Here is an 18,500-nt window from a genome sequence, read left to right as displayed (position 1 = left end):
AACTAAACCCTCGAATTGAGCAGCAAGTCAAAGAAGGACTTGAAGATTTATTGAAAACAGACTTCATTCGAGCCATTGACTACCCCGATTGGTTGGCAAATATAGTGGCAGTTCCTAAAAAGAACGGAAAAGTTCGGATCTGCATTGATTTCCCGGATCTCAATAAGGCTACCCCGAAAGATGATTATCCACTTCCCAACATTGATCTGCTGATTGATAGCACAGCAAGTCATGCCGTATTTTCTTTTATGAATGGATACTCAGGCTATAATCAGATCAAGCTGGTCATTCGTGATCAGTCAAAGACTTCATTTACTACACCATGGGGAACTTTCTGCTACACAGTAATGCCGTTTGGGCTCAAAAATGTCGAGGCAACTTATCAGAGGGCAATGGCCGTTATTTTTCACGATCAGATGCATAAGAATATGGATGCATATGTGGATGACATTCTAGTTAAGTCTAAAGAAGAAGAGGATCATCTTGATTCTCGTGGTCAAGTTTTTGAAAGACTTATTCTCTACAAGTTAAGACTTAATCCTTAGAAATGTGTTTTCGAAGTTGAGTCCGGCAAATTGCTCAGCTTCATTATCAGCAAGAAAGGAATCAAGGTGGATCCAGCCAAAGCAAAAGCCATTATTGATATGCCACCTCCAACTAATCTCAGAGAATTGCAAGGCCTTCAAGGGCGTATTCAGTCTATTCGCAGATTCATCTCTAATTTGGCTATGAGATGTGAACCCTTCAATCATTTGTTAAGAAAAGGAGTAAAATTTGAATGGGGATTGGAATGCCAACTCTCGTTTGAGCGCATCAAGCAATACCTCCTTAATCCACCAGTTTTGAAGCCGCCAAAATTGGGGAAGCCTCTCCTACTATATATGTAAGACCCGCAATTTTTGAGAAAATATCTGAATAAATTCATGAGGCATTTACCGGTCAAAATAGCATTTTTTCTCAGAATGTGAAACAAATCAATTCCTGCGAGCCAGTTATACTTAGGATATTCGTCGAATCGCGAATATATGCTCAAACACTCTGGAAGCCATAACTTCCTACCTGAATGAAATCAAAGGATTTCCTCGAGTCAACTTTCTTAGTTACGTCAATACAAAGAGAAAGGCGTACTCAGAATTTTTCGAAAAAAAATCGCCAAAAACTCGAAATTTTTGCAGGACCCACGGAAATATTGGTGGGACCCACAGAAATATTTCTAAAAAAAACATTATAGAATATTCTAGAATGTTCCAGCACCTTCCATGACATTCCAGAGCCTTCCAGCATGTTCCAGCACCTTCCATGGAAGGAATTCTCAAAAAAGCCAGGGGCATTTGGGTAAATGGGGTTGCTTAGCCCCTAAGCAACCTCCCCTATAAATAGAGGACCCCCCCTCCTTTAGAAAATCGCCAACCCCACTCTCTCTCCTCCTCTTTCTCTCTCTAGAACCTCCCCTACCTAGCCCACTTGGTCTGAGCCTGCCTGACTTAGCCTGAGTCTGCCTGATCTGGTCTTAGCCTGCTTGACCTGGTCCTAACCCACCTGACCTAGGTTTGAACCCACCTGACCTAGCTCAAACCCAGTTGACTTGACTTGAACCTGGTTTGGTTCAAAGTCAAAGTCAAAGTCCTTTTTCGTCTGAAGTCCAGAGTTGATCTTTTTAGAAGTCGAGCCTCGTTCGAAGCATCGAAGCGTTCCAGAGTCATTTCTTCCTCAAATCGAAGTAAGTTCGCTTCGTTGATCCATCGCTCTCAAGTATTTGATTGTTTGTATATAGCATATACTTTTTGAAGTAGTATCTTGCTTTAGTTCTTGATTGAGCCCTTTTTGGACACTTCGGTGTTCACCCGCTTGCCTCGTAACTATCATCGGATATATATGTTCAAATACGCGGTATATGTGTTCTTCAAAATGATATCTCGCTTTAGTTCTTGGTTGAGCCCTTTAGAACACTTTGGTGTTCACCCGCTCGCCTCGTAACTATCGTTGGATGCAGATCTAGGTGTACATCTGCTGATTCTTCCGACGTGTCCTATATCGCACAGGCTATGTAATTTACCTTTGTCGTCGCGTCGTATGATGCAAAGGCTCATGCTTTCTGCAATTTCCGATTATTGCACTTCCGATTATGCATTTACTTACACCGTCGTGTTGAATGACAACAAGGCTCCTGCTTTCTGCAAATATATATGTAGAATATTTCGTTCGGTTAAACACCCCGAACAATAGTATATGCATTTCTTTACGCCGCCGCTGTATAAAGCACACGTTTCTGCTTATACTAAATATATGGCACGTAAATGAGCGTTCAAATGGAGATCAACTCCAAATCGCCAATGCGATTCCCTTACCGCTCCCCGTTCAAGATTCTACTTGACGAATGAAGCCCTATTGGAAAGGCTTCGCTTTTTGGCAAAATAATCTTTACGTAAAGACTAAGTCAATTACCTATGGCCTGGCTATGGTCCAGGGTTCCTACAACCTTGATGGATGCAAAGTACGCACAATGGTACGCATTCATTTTCCGAGTTAAGCGTAGCGATTTCCCGCCAAAGAGGGGAGATGTCGCTGAAATGGATAAAAGAAACACACGCTTTTTCCGTTAAAGAGAGGAAGTGCTGCTGAAATTCTTGAAGAAGCCAAGAATGTAGCAGGATACTCTGTCATACAGCAGAGTACTACCCAGTTCATGGAATGCCTTCTACAACGTAGAAGGGTTCGTCGCACCGCTGCCGATAGAGTAGGGGAGGTGCTGACGAAATGGTTGGCAGAAGAGCTGTCGGAACCAGTTGAACGACATAATGATGTCCGTTGATGGAATGATGCCAGAACGACTCGTCTCCCAAATGCCTGCAAGGGCACCTTGCTCGTAAGGGCCGCTAAGCCAGAGTAGAGGTTGCGCCTTGGCTAGGTTTAGACTCGTTGCGTAAAAATACACCGAGTAACCGATCTATTTAGGTCGAGTCATATGCATGCTCATTGAGAATGGTTACGCAACCAGACTCGTAAGGACCGAAGAGCCAGAGTGTGTTGTTTCCACCTAAAGAGGTGTGATGCTCGTGGTGGCCGTAGTGCCAAGAGCGGTGTTCTGCATGCATATGAATAAGACTTAAGGTCGCACATACTCCGCGGTTGAAAATCGTGTTAGGGGTACCCCCTTAGTTAATGACTGTATTGGGGCGGACTGAATGGGGTCGGGTACATACTCCCGTAGTGCTGAGATATGGGCTGCCTGAATGGCATGCTTATATCTGTCCAAGTAATTGTAAGACTGGCAGACCCCTTCAGGAATTATGCTCACTATGGAATGAGAGTGATGGTACAACCTTGAGTGACACGTATTTAACTTTGGACCTGATAGAGTCCACGATGACCTCAGTCACTCATGGGTTTTGGGGTCGTGGTTATCCTTAAGATCTAAGGATTGAACCCAACTACTGCAAGTAGAGGATGCATCTGAATATGGGCCTAGTAGGGTTCTCCCAGTTGAAACACACTACCCTACTATGGATAGGGTCAACAGGCCTCTGGGGTACTTAAAATACATAGAATAATCAACCCCCAGAACGTCGAGTTGATGCCCGAAAAATTGTTTCGCCCGCGTACCAAAGGTGAAAGAGGTTAAATATCGAGACAATGCATTAGCTTAGGTATAACGATGCTTGAATGTATGAGTGGATGGACGTTGTTGAGTCAGTTCTGCATAACCTTTGTGAAGGTGTCATGTTTGGTATACGACTGGACCGACTGGGCAAAGACCCGTGTTGTATCCGCACGACTAAGCGAAGCTCAAGGAGCTGTCCTTAGATGCGTGGGATACAGATGTGCCATGTATGAAGACTTGAGCTAGACATCCTTTTGAGACCCAGAAGAGGTCAAGGCTAAGTCGTGGAGACTTACGCGGTTATTCGAATCACAGCTCTGAAGAGGCTTGCTCTAAGTCATGAAGACTTGAGCGGATGTTCAACTCATAACCCTGAGGATGCTCTTGCGATATACGCTAAGTCATGGAGGCTTAAGCGTCGTATTACGAACTGCGACCCTGAGTGGTCAACGCATTGCTTGAGTTGAATGGACGTATGATTGCATGCTTAACAAACCATTAGTGGTTCTGACCCCGTTTAATAGGGATTTCAGGTGTTGGACCTGCGTGGCGATATGTGGAACAAGGCGACATCAAGTTCTAGGGTTTCTCTAGACAGAGTTGTTCTGCTTCTTTTTATTGAACCTATACTGCTTTTCAAGCAGTGATGTTACAATAAACATGTGGTTTTCGAAAAAATGGAACACTTCGGTGGTCAATGAGTTGCTTGGCCACATACCTGCAACGTGCTCGGAGTTTTCTAAAACTGACGACTTATTATCGTCTGATTCTGCTGCTAAAAGCTTTTCTAAGTTCCGCTGCAAAGAAAAAAAAGAAATTCATGAAAATTTTTAACTTAGCTTTGTTTTGAAAATCCGGGGTGTTATAGAATTGGTATCAGAGCTTGTGTATGAGAAACCTGGTTCAAGATCCGTCATGTTCACGATATCGCACTGTAAGTATATTTTATACTTTTTGTTCTGATCTAGGTGTATCTTTGTATAGATGGCAACTTACGACTCATGAGGATACTGCTATCGTTGCAGGATCATGCACGATGAGTGGGTATGCCCATATGAGGTCCAAGACTGCCAGTTTTGTGGCGGAGAGGGGCATTCCGCCAACGAATGTCAAATGAAATATACCTCCGATATGGGTCGACGGGGATCGCTTGGTATTAAGGATGAGACCTCGCGTATTAGTGGACCACATTACTCCAGTAGGGGGAGTAGCCATACCCCAGCAACTTTAGATGAACTACCACATCTGGTAGAATTTGACTTGAACTTACTTGAGGGATTCGGTCAGACGCAAGGCTATCAATAGGAATCATATATGCCTAGCTTGCACAGTCGGGATGAGGGATGCAATAACTCCTATAATCTCATTATGATTTCGGATTCTTCGAATCATAGTGCCATTATATGGGGAAACGGAGCGGCTTCACAAACGCCAAGCCTAAATGGCCAGGATGAGGGATACAACCCCTACCATCCCGTTATGGTCTCGGATTCCCCGAGCCATGATGCCACTGAGTGGGCAAGTGGACCGGCATCATTGATCTACCCACAAGATTTGCTTGAGAGTGCGGAAGTGCCAGCCAAAACTAGTTGTGCCTACACCAAGGCCCTGTGGCAATAGGTGGACTTTTATTAGTTCATCTTCATCAAGGAAATCCAGGTCTTAAAGAGATTGGTAATGTGTTCGAGTCAATAGACTCATGTATATAGTTTCTCAACGCCTCAGTCTGCCAGTGCGGCATGACGTTTTGTTTAAGGCGATGCTTGTGTAAATGTGATGTATATTAAGTAAATAAAGTTTTGCTTCAATATATACGATGAGAAACTAAAAACAAGTGTTTGTGTGTGAATAGATAATTGACTCCTACCACGAGGAGAACCATGCCGAGTGAGGAGTCCCATACTCAAGGATTCCTTCTAGAGACGCTCAACAACTTGGTTACAACCATCCGTGAAACGAGGCCAGAACCAGTCGCACCACGAAACAAGAACCTGGGAGGAGTGACTTATGAGAAGTTTCTCAAGCTTGACCCACCGGTTTTCGTTGGCAGAGCCGATCCATAGCTCGCGGAGAGTTGGATCGAAGAGACAGAACGTGCCTTCTTGGTACTGGGAGTACCAGAAGAGAAAAAGACCAACTTTGGCACGTATCGATTAAAGGACAATGCACGGAAGTGGTGGGATACCACTAAGCTTATCCAGTTCTCACAAGTTGAAGTCATTCCTTGGACTGAATTCCGGAGAACTTTCATGGATAACTACTTCCCGTTGCATTCCAGAAACAAGAAAAAGATGGAGTTTCTGGAGTTGGAACAGGGCGGTATGAGTCTGATGGATTATACCACCAAATTTCAGAATCTAGAGCGCTACTGCTCTCGATTGTTCGAAACAGACCAGGAAAGGGCCGACAAATATGTGAATGGTCTGCGTGAAGGGCTGCGATCTCGAGTGATAACGAGCATTCCTTCAACTTTTCAGGCTGCAGTAGCAACGGCTTTAAAAATCCAAGGGGATTGGGCGCGATCTAAGGAGATCGTGGCAAAGAAGCCCATAGTTAACGGTGGGAACCGTAAAAGGACGTTCCCAAGTGGCCAGGGTTCACGACAACCCTTTCAAAAGAAGAAGTTCCAAGGTGGGAACAATGCTCAACAAGTCATGAGGCCAAGACTCCAAATGGTCAGCAGTCCAACTTTAGCTGCCCAAAGTGTCGTGTGAACCACCCCGGAAAGCCCTGTCCTCGTGACATTGGTGGTTGCCTTTATTGTGTCAAGATGGGCCACTTTATAAGAGATTGCACCAAGAAGGCTGCAGATGAACAGAGGAGTAGTGCCAGATCTGCCGGACCCTCTCGACAAGCACCACAGCGTTCGAAGTTCCAACGACTGCCACCTAGAGTAGAACAAAGACCTGTTGCAGGTCGTGTATATGTTGTAACGACTGAACAAGTAAAAAATGGTGACCTGATTGAAGGCACCGTACCTGTTAATGGACATGCAGCTTACGTCTTGTTTGATTGTGGTGCTACTCATACCTTTATCTCCAATGATTTCACCGAAACACTCCACGCCTCGGTGCAACCGGTTGATAAAATGATCGAAGTGTATAACCCGTTGGGGTCACGCACCAAATGTATCCGGTGTGTGAAAAACTTGGATATTGAGATAGCAGAGCAACACTTGCCTACTGACGCCATCCTGATCGATATAATATAGTATGATGTCATTCTGGGAATGAATTGGTTGGCTCAGAATAATGCCAAGATTTTGTGCCGCGAGGGCAGAGTGATTCTATCTCGACCGGGATTGCCTAAGATGGAATACCGGTTATCCAGACCACTTCCACAAAAAAGGCTCATATGAGCACTTAAGGTACAAAAATACCCTAGGAAGGGTTGTGTGGCCTTCCTGTTGAGTCTCTCGGTGGAAAAATCCAACGACTAGCCCCTTGAGAGTTTGGAAGTGGTGCGGGAGTTTCCCGATATGTTTCCTAAGGAATTGCCAGGACTTCCACCACTTCGTGAGGTTGAATTTGGAATTTAATCCTTACCTTGAACAACGCCAATATCCAAAGCCCCGTATCGAATGGCGCCAGCTGAACTCAGTGAGCTGAAATGTCAGTTGAAAGAACTGATGGAACAAGGGTTCATTCTTCTGAGTGTATCATCGTGGGGAGCCCCGGTACTGTTTGTAAAGAAGAAGGATGGATCCCTTCGGTTATGCATCGATTATCGGATGCTTAACCAGGCAACAGTTAAAAATAAGTACCCGTCGCCTCGGATTAAGGACCTATTCGATTAGCTCAGAACAACGAGAGTGTTCTCCAAGATCGACCTCAGGTCTGGGTATCATCAGCTCAAAGTTAAAGAAGAAGATATACCTAAGACTGCCTTCAGAACGAGATATGGTCATTATGAGTTCGTGGTAATTCCCTTCGGACTCACTAATGCGCCTGCTGCCTTTATGGATCTAATAAACCGGATATTCAGACCATATTTGGATAGCTTTCTCATTGTCTTCATCGATGACATTCTCGTATATTCAGAGAACAAGGAACAACACGTGGAGCACTTGAGGATCGTCCTAAAAACCCTTTAGGATAACCAACTCTATGGTAAGTTTTCAAAATGTGAATTCTGGCTAGACAAAGTGATGTTCCTTGGCCATGTGATCTCAAAAGATGGAATCACAGTAGATCCTACAAAGGTGGAAGCTGTGATGGACTGGAAGCAGCCAGAAAATGTCACTGAGGTCCGTAGCTTCCTTAGACTTGCCGGATATTATTGGAAGTTCATACAAGACTTCTTCTGAATCGCCTTATCGATGACAAAATTGTTGAAAAAGGGAGTCAAGTTCGAATGGACTGACCAGTGTAAGGAGTGAATTGAGGTTCTCAAACAGAGGCTTACCACTACCCCTGTCCTTATTTTACCTTCTTGTCAGGGAGGCTTCGTAGCGTATACCGATGCCTCGGGAACAGGTCTGGGTTGTGTTGATGCAGCACGGCAAAGTGATCACTGTTATCGTCGCGAAATTTTTCCCGTCTTCCCTTCCTTGCGGAAGAGAAAGAGGGAAACACTTTCGCGATTCAAACTTGACCGGATTTTGGAAATGGTTTTGAAATACTCGCCTCCGTTTTGAAAATTGCGGGAAAATCCATGGGATGGGGCTCGACCTGTCGGTACAAGGTTCGACCGTTCCTGCCGCCTTTAACAGGGGTAATCGAACCAAGGACCAAAATTGTGCTTGACATAGTTAAATCATCGAAATCGTGTTCTATCCTAAATGCACAGAGAATTCAGGCATGTGCTATGAGACTTTGGAAAATGTAAGTTGGAAAACATGATGTATGCTCAGAAAACCTTTGGAGTTGAAAGATATTTCTCAGGGAAAAGTTCAATTTCTCAGGAAACTCAGATGAAAAAGGGTTTTTGAAATCACGAGAAAGCTCATAAAGATGTGGGAAAATCATGAATAGTTGAAAATCCTGGGAAAATAGGAGTGATTCTTGAGAAAAAGGTGAACATTTGAAAAGGGAAACACTTCTCAGGAAAACTCGAACTTTGAGAATTTTTTTAGGAAAATGATGGAAAATTTATAGGAAAACTCATTGGAGAAGAAAAAAAAACTGAACTTGGGAAATTGAAATCCTGGGAATCTTACCCTTGAAATACTTGGAAATCGATTTTGATCTTTGAGAAAGGTGAGAGACTTCTTTTGAAAATCTTGAGAAAATAACCTTTTCCATGGAAAACTGTGAAAAGACTTGACTTGGAAAACCGATTTTAAAAGATCCTCAGAGTTTCTTGAGAAATCGATTTCTTGAGAATGAAATTTTCTTAAGAAAATCATCGGAAAATCAATGATTTCATGAAGCAAATGATATGAGTGAATGAATGCACTTTGAAAGATTTTCTAAGAAATTTGTTGGAAAAATGTGTATTAAGTCAAAATAAATCCTTCACATATTCTGACTGTGGCCATGAATATGTTTAGAGTTTAATTGATTCAATGCACAATACTTTGAAAATATTAGAAATATGATGTGCATTTTAAGATAGCCTAAGAGTGTAGGCTCAATGTGACTAGTAGAAAGATGATGGATCTGGGTCTCGTCCATATTCCGACTAGGGCCGTAAATATGGATTCCACCGAGTTCATCAACTCCCTAAGAGTTGGTGCACGTGCCATTCGTGTACATCCATAGTGCTTTTGAAATAAGATGCATGAATCATAGAATCAGGATATTGCCTGAATTTAAACTATATGATATGCATCCTAGTCTAAGTAGAAAATTAAATCTTTTATTCCAAAATTTACTTTATTACATCACTAAATAAATAAAATAAAAGGAAATTGCAGACTTCATCTCTCTCTTTTGAATGTCCCTGCCAAACTTGAAATAAGGTTAGCTCAAATATGTGAGTTTTTCCAAGATTTTCCAATAATATTATAAAATTATTGGACTTAATTGGATATAAACTCTCTTCTTATGATTCCTTGATATTTGAAATGATGGAAATGCAAGAAATTCAGTAGAAAATAGCTTGAAATTCGTAATTGGGGTCAAAATGACCAAAATACCCCTAATATTAAAGTTATACCTTTAAAATCAGGGTTTTTGAAGGAAATTTTGGTAAAATTGAGATTTTGAAATTCAAATTGAATCAAATGATGATGAAATGCAGTATGAGGCATGATGACATGCTGCTAAACACATTAGGACTGTAAAATCAGAATTTGATATTTTGCAATTTATCCAAAATAACGAATTTCGCTTGTTTTTCGCTTGGATCCGGGTCCCGCAGGGCCCTATTTTGATGATATGGCTAAATCAAGCTTCAAATGAATTCCAAATTATACCAAATTCGGTATGAAGCATCTACCTACTCTGATAAACAGCCTAGAATGCTAAAATCACGAAATGATATGATTTAAATGCTAAAATTTAAAGAAAGTCCTAAAAAGGGTGGATTTCGCCTATGGGCCCGAACCAAATGCAATTCTTAATATGATAATGAAAAATTTACACCATAAAAACCTCTGATATTTTGCAGACTGCTAAAGGACCCGAAATCAAACATTTTTGGTTTTTACAGTTTTGGGATTTGAACTACGGTGAGTTCGGTAACGGGTATTTGGTTCTGTCAGAGGTAAAATCGACCTAATCTAATATAAAATTGCTAAACAAATAGAAAACAACCATGGAAATTTCTGATATTTAACTGAGCTACTCAAGACACATACAGAGACAACTTTCATGTTTATGACTTTGGCATTTGATCAACATAATCACAGATAAAAATACAACTTTTCATGCCTAAAGCAACAGAATATACAAATGTGACAAAATAAAAGACTGACAAGAAAAATCCGAAACAGATATCACAACTGTTCTAAAAATCACCAGCTTTCATATGAAAATAGAGGACATCACGTACATAACATTCACTTTTTACAGATTCAGATTTTGATCAATACCCAAAGAGAACCCATCGACCTAAGTCGATCCAAAGTCTCAGAGGCCCAAATCAGGCTCTGACACGTGTCCTGAACTCTCGGATTTTTTTCAGACATAAAACAAAATCAGAAAAGTCTGAGAAAATCATGTTAAAAACTAGACATTTGCCTGAGTTTATAACATCTTTCGGATCGAAAATCAAACCTCCCACGAGAGAGATCTCGATTTTACAAGTCGGAAATGAAATTTTAAAACGCATCCCGGGTAACCAAATCTGACTTATCATTTTGAATGTTTACTATAGTAAACAAATTCAAATCCTTCCGAATTTTTGGCACTTTTCTAGGAACACCTAAGAGAGTATTTCGTGATTTTTTTAGAATTGTTAATGAAAAATAAATGCATGAAATGATGTGTGGACTGACTGACAAAAACAGAGAACTACTGAAATTGAGCAGAATTGAAATAAATGCCTAATTAAGCATAATTAACTTATGAAACATGCTAAATTAACGAAATAAAATACAAATTAAATTTAGCAAAATGCATGAATGCTAAAAATCATCAAGGAAGTATAATTATATATTTTTATATTTGTCGTTTTATGAGAATAGCTCAATCCATTCCTCGGATGAGCTCTTTCTTCAAACGACACATGAATCAAATCATGATATTATGAAATCAAGAGGAAAAGAGGTGCACCTTGCTTCATTATGCAGCTTTGAAACTCTTGAAAGGGACGGCTACCAACGGCTTCGTTCGTCCTTCGATCTGGGCTTCGGATGATTCACCAAGATCGACCCACGCTTGAATCGAATTGGCCACTGCCCGAGCAATGTAGATACTTCACTGCACCTTCTCCACTGAGACCAAGGGGGCCGTGAATTCAGGGGAACACTTGAGTTCTGATAGGGACCTAGGCTGGAGTTCAAAATCTCAAAATTGGAGTCTAAAAATTGAAGTCCCCTAGGCTGGGCGTGAGCCCTTGTATTTGTAGAATTTTTTTGAAAAAATTGAATTTCAAACAGGCTCAATCTGAGCCCTCCATGTGGCACCATCTCAGGGGGTGCTACTTTGATTTTTTTTGAGAAAATAAAATGGGAAATTTGTGGGTGAGACACCTCAGCAGAATTTGAAAATTTTCAAAATTGGGGTTTGCTTGATTTTCTCTACAGGAGACTCCCAAATTGCGCCACCTCAGGGGGTGTTCTCTTGGAGTTTGAAATTCAAACTTGGTTTTTCTGAAGCTTCTCAAATGGTGCCATCTCAGGGGCTACTTTTATTAAAAAATATAAAATAAATATCAAAATAGAGCCAAGTGGGGATCTGGAATGGCGCCACCTCAAAAGAGATTCTGAGGTGTAAAGTTGGAAATAGTAGGAGCATGCCACGTGGTGCCACCTCTGGAAGCTCTTGACACATGTCAGAAGTACAGGAATGGAAGAAGCAGACTGTGCCACCTCAGAGGAGTTCAAATTTCTACTTTTCTGCAAGAAATGAGAGGCTGACATGTGGCAGTTCAGGATGATCCTTGGTTTTGACAAGTGTCAGCTGTCTGGAGGAGCCTTCTCAAATGGCGCCACCTCAAAGGGGGATTTGAATTTCAAATCAAGGTTGGCCCTAGAGGAATGGAGGGTGGACATGTGGCGCCACCTCAGGGTGGCTCCTACAATGCCATGTGGCAGTTGGGAGGAGCAAAGAACATGTGGCGCCCTCATAGACAAAGTAGGAAAAGCAGAATTCAGGATTTGCGCCACTTAGGTCTTGTCTGAAGATCTTTGAATGGTTGCTTTTTCTGAAGAGAGCCAAGAGTGACATGTGTCTTCTACTTTTTCTGAAGGAAGCTAGAAATGACATGTGTCAGTCTGCTTTTTCTGAGAAGAGCAGAGAATGACATGTGTCAGTCTGCTTTTTCTGAGAAGAGCAGAGAATGACACGTGTCACCTGCTGCAGGAGAGAATACCTCAGATGGCGCCACCTCAGAAGGAGACAACTCTACTTTTTCTGGAGGAAGCTAAGAGTGACACGTGTCTCCTACTTTTCTGAAGGAGGAAGAAGTTGACACGTGTCCTCTGCAGGAGACACACTTCAAATGGCGCCACCTCAGAGGAGACAAGCTTTACTTTTTCTGGACAGGACAACACATGACACTTGGCATCTCATGGTGACTTTGAATGACACATGGCACAGGGTGGAGACGGACACATGGCGTGGAATGACATGTGACAGCTTCTTAAGGTAGCCCCACACTGACACTTGGCAGATAAATGGGAGGAGAGAGAAAAAACAAGTGGCGCCAATCCAGGGGACAAGGCTCCTATATTTTTGGGTTTTTCAAAATTCAGGTTTTTTTTTTTAAAAGAAAAGCCTGTGTAACACCACCTCAGTGTGGGTCCCATATTGCTTCTTTATTGAAATAAGGACAAAACAACAAAACCGCTTTTTGGAATTTTCACAAAATCTGGACTAATTGGCAAAACAGAAATTTTGAAAAGATTTGGCCCCTGTAGGGCGATTCTGTAAAAGGAAGATATTTGAAATTTGTTGACAAAAGGGCAAAATCTGAGATGAAATTTATTGAAAATTATCCAGATTGTTTTTCTGATAAAATATTTTGAAATTCAGAGTCCTGGGGGTAAAATGGGAAGAATTGATAATTTTGAAGACCCAGGGTTTAAAATCGATTTTGAAAAGAGTTGAAATTCTAATTTGGATTGAAAATTTTGAAATCAAGAGTTCTGAACCTCGAAATGACATGTTGTGCAATACAGTGATATGAGATGCTCATGCAATGATATGCAATGTCATGTCTTATGCAATATAATCTTGAACCAAGGCTTGGAGATTCCTGTCTTCTGTCAGGAATAGAATTTTGAACATCTGAGCTGAAAATGAAGAAATTTTGAGAGTTGCAGATGAAATTTAGACTTTTGCAAGGTCCGGGCTCAGAAAATGACCATTTTGCCCTCTAGCAATTTCAGAGGCTGGATGCTGATGCTTGGTGGAAATGTTGGAGAGGTGAATGAAAATTTGGGGTGTTTACAAATGCCCCTCTTTGCTACTAAGCCGGCTTGTGGCCGAGCTTAGTGGCAAAGAAAAACACACCAAATTTGGGCTATACATAAAAAAAATGCCCCAGTTAGAAGGATCTGACTGGGTGTGAAGAAATTAGCCCGAGGAAGATGGTAGATATGAAATAGAGAATGAAGAGAAAAGACTCACTTTGTGAGAGTGAAATTCAGGTTTTATGCCCTTAACCTGGATGGGACAGAAAATGCTTCGTATGGAACGAAGCTCAGGTTTGACCCTTAACCTGATTGGGGAATGGAATATCTCATCGAAATGAGACTCAGGTTTGTACCCTTAACCTGATCGGGCGAAAGATGAAATACCTCTTTGATTGAGGCTCAGGTTTATACCCTTAACCTGAAGGGGCGGAAAATGGAATACCTCTTTGAATGAGGCTCAGGTTTGTACCCTTATCCTAATCGGGCGGAAAATGAAATACCTCTTTGATTGAGGCTCAGGTTTATACCCTTATCCTGATCGGGCGGAAAATGGAATACCTCATTGAAGGAGGCTTAGGTTTATACCCTTATCCTGATCGGGCAGAAAATGGAATACCTCTTTGATTGAGGCTCAGGTTTGTACCCTTATCCTGATCGGGCGGAAAATGGAATACCTCTTTGATTGAGGCTCTGGTTTATACCCTTATCCTGATTGGGCGGAAAATGGAATGGAATCCTCGAAGGAAGAGACCATGATGGAACCTTTGGATTTTGCACAATAAATCCGACAAGGGTTTTGCAAAAGGAAGGAAAATGGGGTCCCTGAAGCTTGAAAAGGGATTGATTTTGGGCGCCTCATTGCTGAGACTAAATAGCTTTTGAAATTGCCTTTTGCGAGAAATGATTGGTGGTTCGACCTCGAACCGAAATGGGACTTTCTATGGTGGGACAGTGGGGACACAGGGAAGTGTGCAAATCTGAGAGTTGATGCTCTCAAAGAAGGGAATGAATCAAGTCCTTAGGAGGGATTTAAAATTGGTGTCAGGATGTATCAAAAACGGACATCAAGCTCTCACTTCACGTCAGGATAGCTAGAAATATTGTCAACATATTGAGAATTCTGTTGTTGATTAAAAATTTTTTGAAAATGTTGCACATTGTTGCAAAGATATTCTTTCTTTTCTACCCAAAGCATTACCTCCAAACAAGGTTCACTTCGTAGAATCGAGATTGGAAACCCAAATTACTTGTGATTGACCTTCTTCAAGAAAGCTATCAATTTCCTTGATGTGAACAGAAATAGAATTTGATATTATGAAAGCAATTGATGAAAGAGTATTGATAATAGAATTTCACAAATTTAAAGAAGATTCTTGATAAATTTGGCAGCTTGATATCCTGGGAGCTTCTCTCATGATAATCTTTCTGCACTCTTTTGGCTCTCTTGGGTTTTTGCTAAATTCTCTTTCATTTTGGAGATGTTCTTACTTTTTCTCTCTTTCTTTTTCCTCTCTTGCTCTCTTTTGAGAAGGGTACATCACAAACTCCTTCATCTTGGAGATGTTTCGATCCTTCTTGGGCGATGGGTTTGGAGATCTTTGGATGATAGCTGAAATTAAATATCTTTTAGGGATTGTCGAGAGGTTCATCGCATCTGCCTTCATCTCGACAGTGCTTTGGACTTTCCCTGGAAGGATCTGTCACAAACTCCGTCATCTTGGAGATGTTTCAAATCTTCCTTGGCCCCGGGGGTCTACTCGCTTAATTCGCCTTCATCTTGACGACAATTAAGGGATCCCTTTTGCGGATATTTAATTGCAGCTTAGGTGATTTTGAGAAGACAGGGCTTGGGTGAATTCTCTCTTTTTTCTAGCGCTCAGGATATTTTCACTGCCTCATTTTTGCAAGAATAATCTTTAAAGATGTGCCATTGACTGCGATCAATATCAATCATCTATGGCTTTTCAATAACATTGAATCTTCTTTTCTGGCCATATCGAGGATTTATCCTTCATCCTTTTGGTTGACCAATAGAAAGAATTTGAATTTTGAATGTCTTTTCGCAAAAGCTTCACTCTTTTGGAAGTAATGCTAAAGGTAAATAGAGATTTGTGCAATAAAGATTCTGAAATCAACAAATACTTTGATTGACAAAATTTTCTTGAAGTTCTGGGTGAGAGATAGCGTTTGAAGTCCGGCGCAACACATCCGTGACAAAAATTCTCCTCTCTTTTTTCCCAAAAAGAGAGACTCAGGCTTAGCCCTTACCTGAATGGGAAATGGGAAATACTCCTCTCTTCCCTGAAGAGGAGGTGTTTGCAAAACGAACTTTCAAAGAGAAATTAAGCTTTCGTCAAAGCTCCCTAATATTAGGCTTCTCTTATGGAAAGGGGGCCGATAATAGTCAGGTCTGAAAATTGGGTCATGAAAGGAACGAGTCCATCACACTCTCCCTAAAAAGAGGGTCCTCCATGACGAAAAATGGCCTAGTATGAAATTGGGGGGTCACAAGAAAAGCGAGTCTCCGTTGAGCCTCTCCCTTTAAAAGGGTTCCTCGTGTGAAATTGGAAATTGTTTTGCAAACGGTTCACAAAGACGCGAGTCCCTTCAAACTCTCCTTGAAAAGGGGCTAAGTGAACGAATTGGATAGCATGCGAAAAGAACGAGCTCCCTCGAACTCTCCCTAAAAAGGGTCTCTCGCAAGAGAAAATGATTGAAATTGGATATTGAGATTGATTGACCCAAAGGTCGAAATTGGAAATTGAAAAATTGGTTGTTGAAAATTGAATGACCCGAAGGTCGAAATTGGATGACTTGACGGTCAAAATTGAGAATTGGTTGACCAAAAGGTCAAAATTGTGTGACTCGAAGGTCGAAATTTGGAAATTGAGTGACCCGAAGGTCGAAAATTGGAAATTAGGTGACCCGAAGGTCGAAATTTGGAAATTGGGTGACCCGAAGGTCGAAATTTGGAAATTGATTGACCCGAAGGTCAAAAATTGGAAATTGATTGACCCGAAGGTCAAAAATTGGAAATTGATTGACCCAAAGGTCAAAAATTTGAAATTGGTAATTGAAATTGAGAATTGGAAATTGGGTGACCCAGAGGTCGGAATTGGGGAATTGCCTGATTTGAAGATTTAAATTGGAATTTGGAAGGCAAAATATCAAATTTGAGCAATTGACAGACTCTGATGATTGAAATTGTAAGACCCGCAATTTTTCAGAAAATATCTGAATAAAATTCATGAGGCATTTACCGCTAAAAATGGCATTTTTCTCAGAATGCGAAACGAATCAATTCCTGCGAGCCAGTTACACTTAGGATATTCGTCGAAACGCGAATATATGCTCAAACACTCTGGAAGCCATAACTTCCTATCTGAACGAAATCAAAGGATTCCTGCGAGCCAACTTTCTTAGTTGCATCAATACAAAGATAATGGCGTACTCAGAATTTTTCGGAAAAAATTGCCGGAAACCCGAAATTCTTGCGGGACCCACAGAAATATTGGTGGGACCCACAGAAATATTCCTCAGAAAATATCTTGTGGGACCCACAAAATATCCTATGGAAATATCTTGTGGGCCCCACCTCAAAAGGAACCTCTAGGAATTTAAAAGAAGCCAAGGGGTAAAAGGGGCATGGAAAAACCCAAGAGGAGGTGGGCTTGGGCTATAAATAGTCCTCCCCACTCTCTCTCTTCTCATAATTTCGACCCCCCCCTCTCTCTCTTGCCTTCTCTCTCTCTCCTAAACCTCCCCTACCTAGCCTAGCCCACCTGAGCCCACCTGACCTGGTCTGAGCCTGCCTGACTTAGCCTGAGCCTGCCTGACCTGGTCCTAACCCACCTGACCTGGGTCTGAACCCACTTGACCTGGTCCAAACCCAGTTGACTTGACTTGAACCTAGTTGGGTTTAAAGTCAAAGTCAAAGTCCTTTTTGGTCCAGATTCCGGTTTGGATTTCTAAACCCAGACTTAGCCTACTTGAGCTGAGTTCGAACCTGCTGAACCCAGTTGACTTGGATCGAACCCTGTTTGGTTCAAACCACTTAGGTTGAGTAGCTTGACCTACTCTACCTCTTTCTCAACTAAGTCAGCTTCATCTGACTTAGTCTGACCTCTCGAAGGAAGGCTCGAAGCCAAAGAAGCAACCCGGAGCCGTTTCTTCCACGATTTGAAGTAAGTTCGCTTCGTTGATCCATCTCTCTCAAGTATTTGATTGTTTGTATATAGAATATACTTTCTGAAGTAGTATCTTGCTTTAGTTCTTGATTGAGCCCTTTTTGGACACTTCGGTGTTCACCTGCTCGTCTCGTAACTATCGTCGGATATATCTATGTTCAAACACGCAGTATATGCGTTTTTAAAATGGTATCTCGCCCTAGTTCTTGGTTGAGCCCTTCAGAACACTTCGGTGTTCACCCGCTCGCCTCGTAACTATCGTTGGATACGGATCTAGGTGTATATCTGTTGATTCTGCCGACGCGTCTTATATCGCACAGGCTATGTAATTTACCTTTGCCGTCGCGTCGTATGATGCCAAGGCTCCCTGTTTTCTGCACTTCCGATTACTGCACTTCCGATTATGCATTTACTTACGCCGTCGCGTCGAACGATGCCAAGGCTCCTGCTTTCTGCAATGTATTTACTTATGCCGTCGCGTCGAACGATGCCAAGGCTTCTGCTTTGTTATATATGTAGAATATTTCGTTCAGTTACACACCCTGAACAATAGTATATGCATTTCTTTACGCCGCCGCTGTATAAAGCACAGGCTTCTGCTTATACTACATATATAGCGCATAAATGAGCGTTCAAATGGAGATCAACTCCAAATCGCCCATGCGATTCCTTGACCGCTCCTCGTTCAAGATTCTGCTTGACGAATGAAGCCCCTATTGGAAAGGCTTCGCTTTTTGGCAAAATGCTC

Source organism: Nuphar pumila, chromosome 1 (assembly GCF_984573655.1).
Source record: "Nuphar pumila chromosome 1, dmNupPumi1.hap1.1, whole genome shotgun sequence".
NCBI classification, from domain to species: Eukaryota; Viridiplantae; Streptophyta; class Magnoliopsida; order Nymphaeales; family Nymphaeaceae; genus Nuphar; species Nuphar pumila.
Note: the sequence above shows the minus strand (reverse complement) of the source record.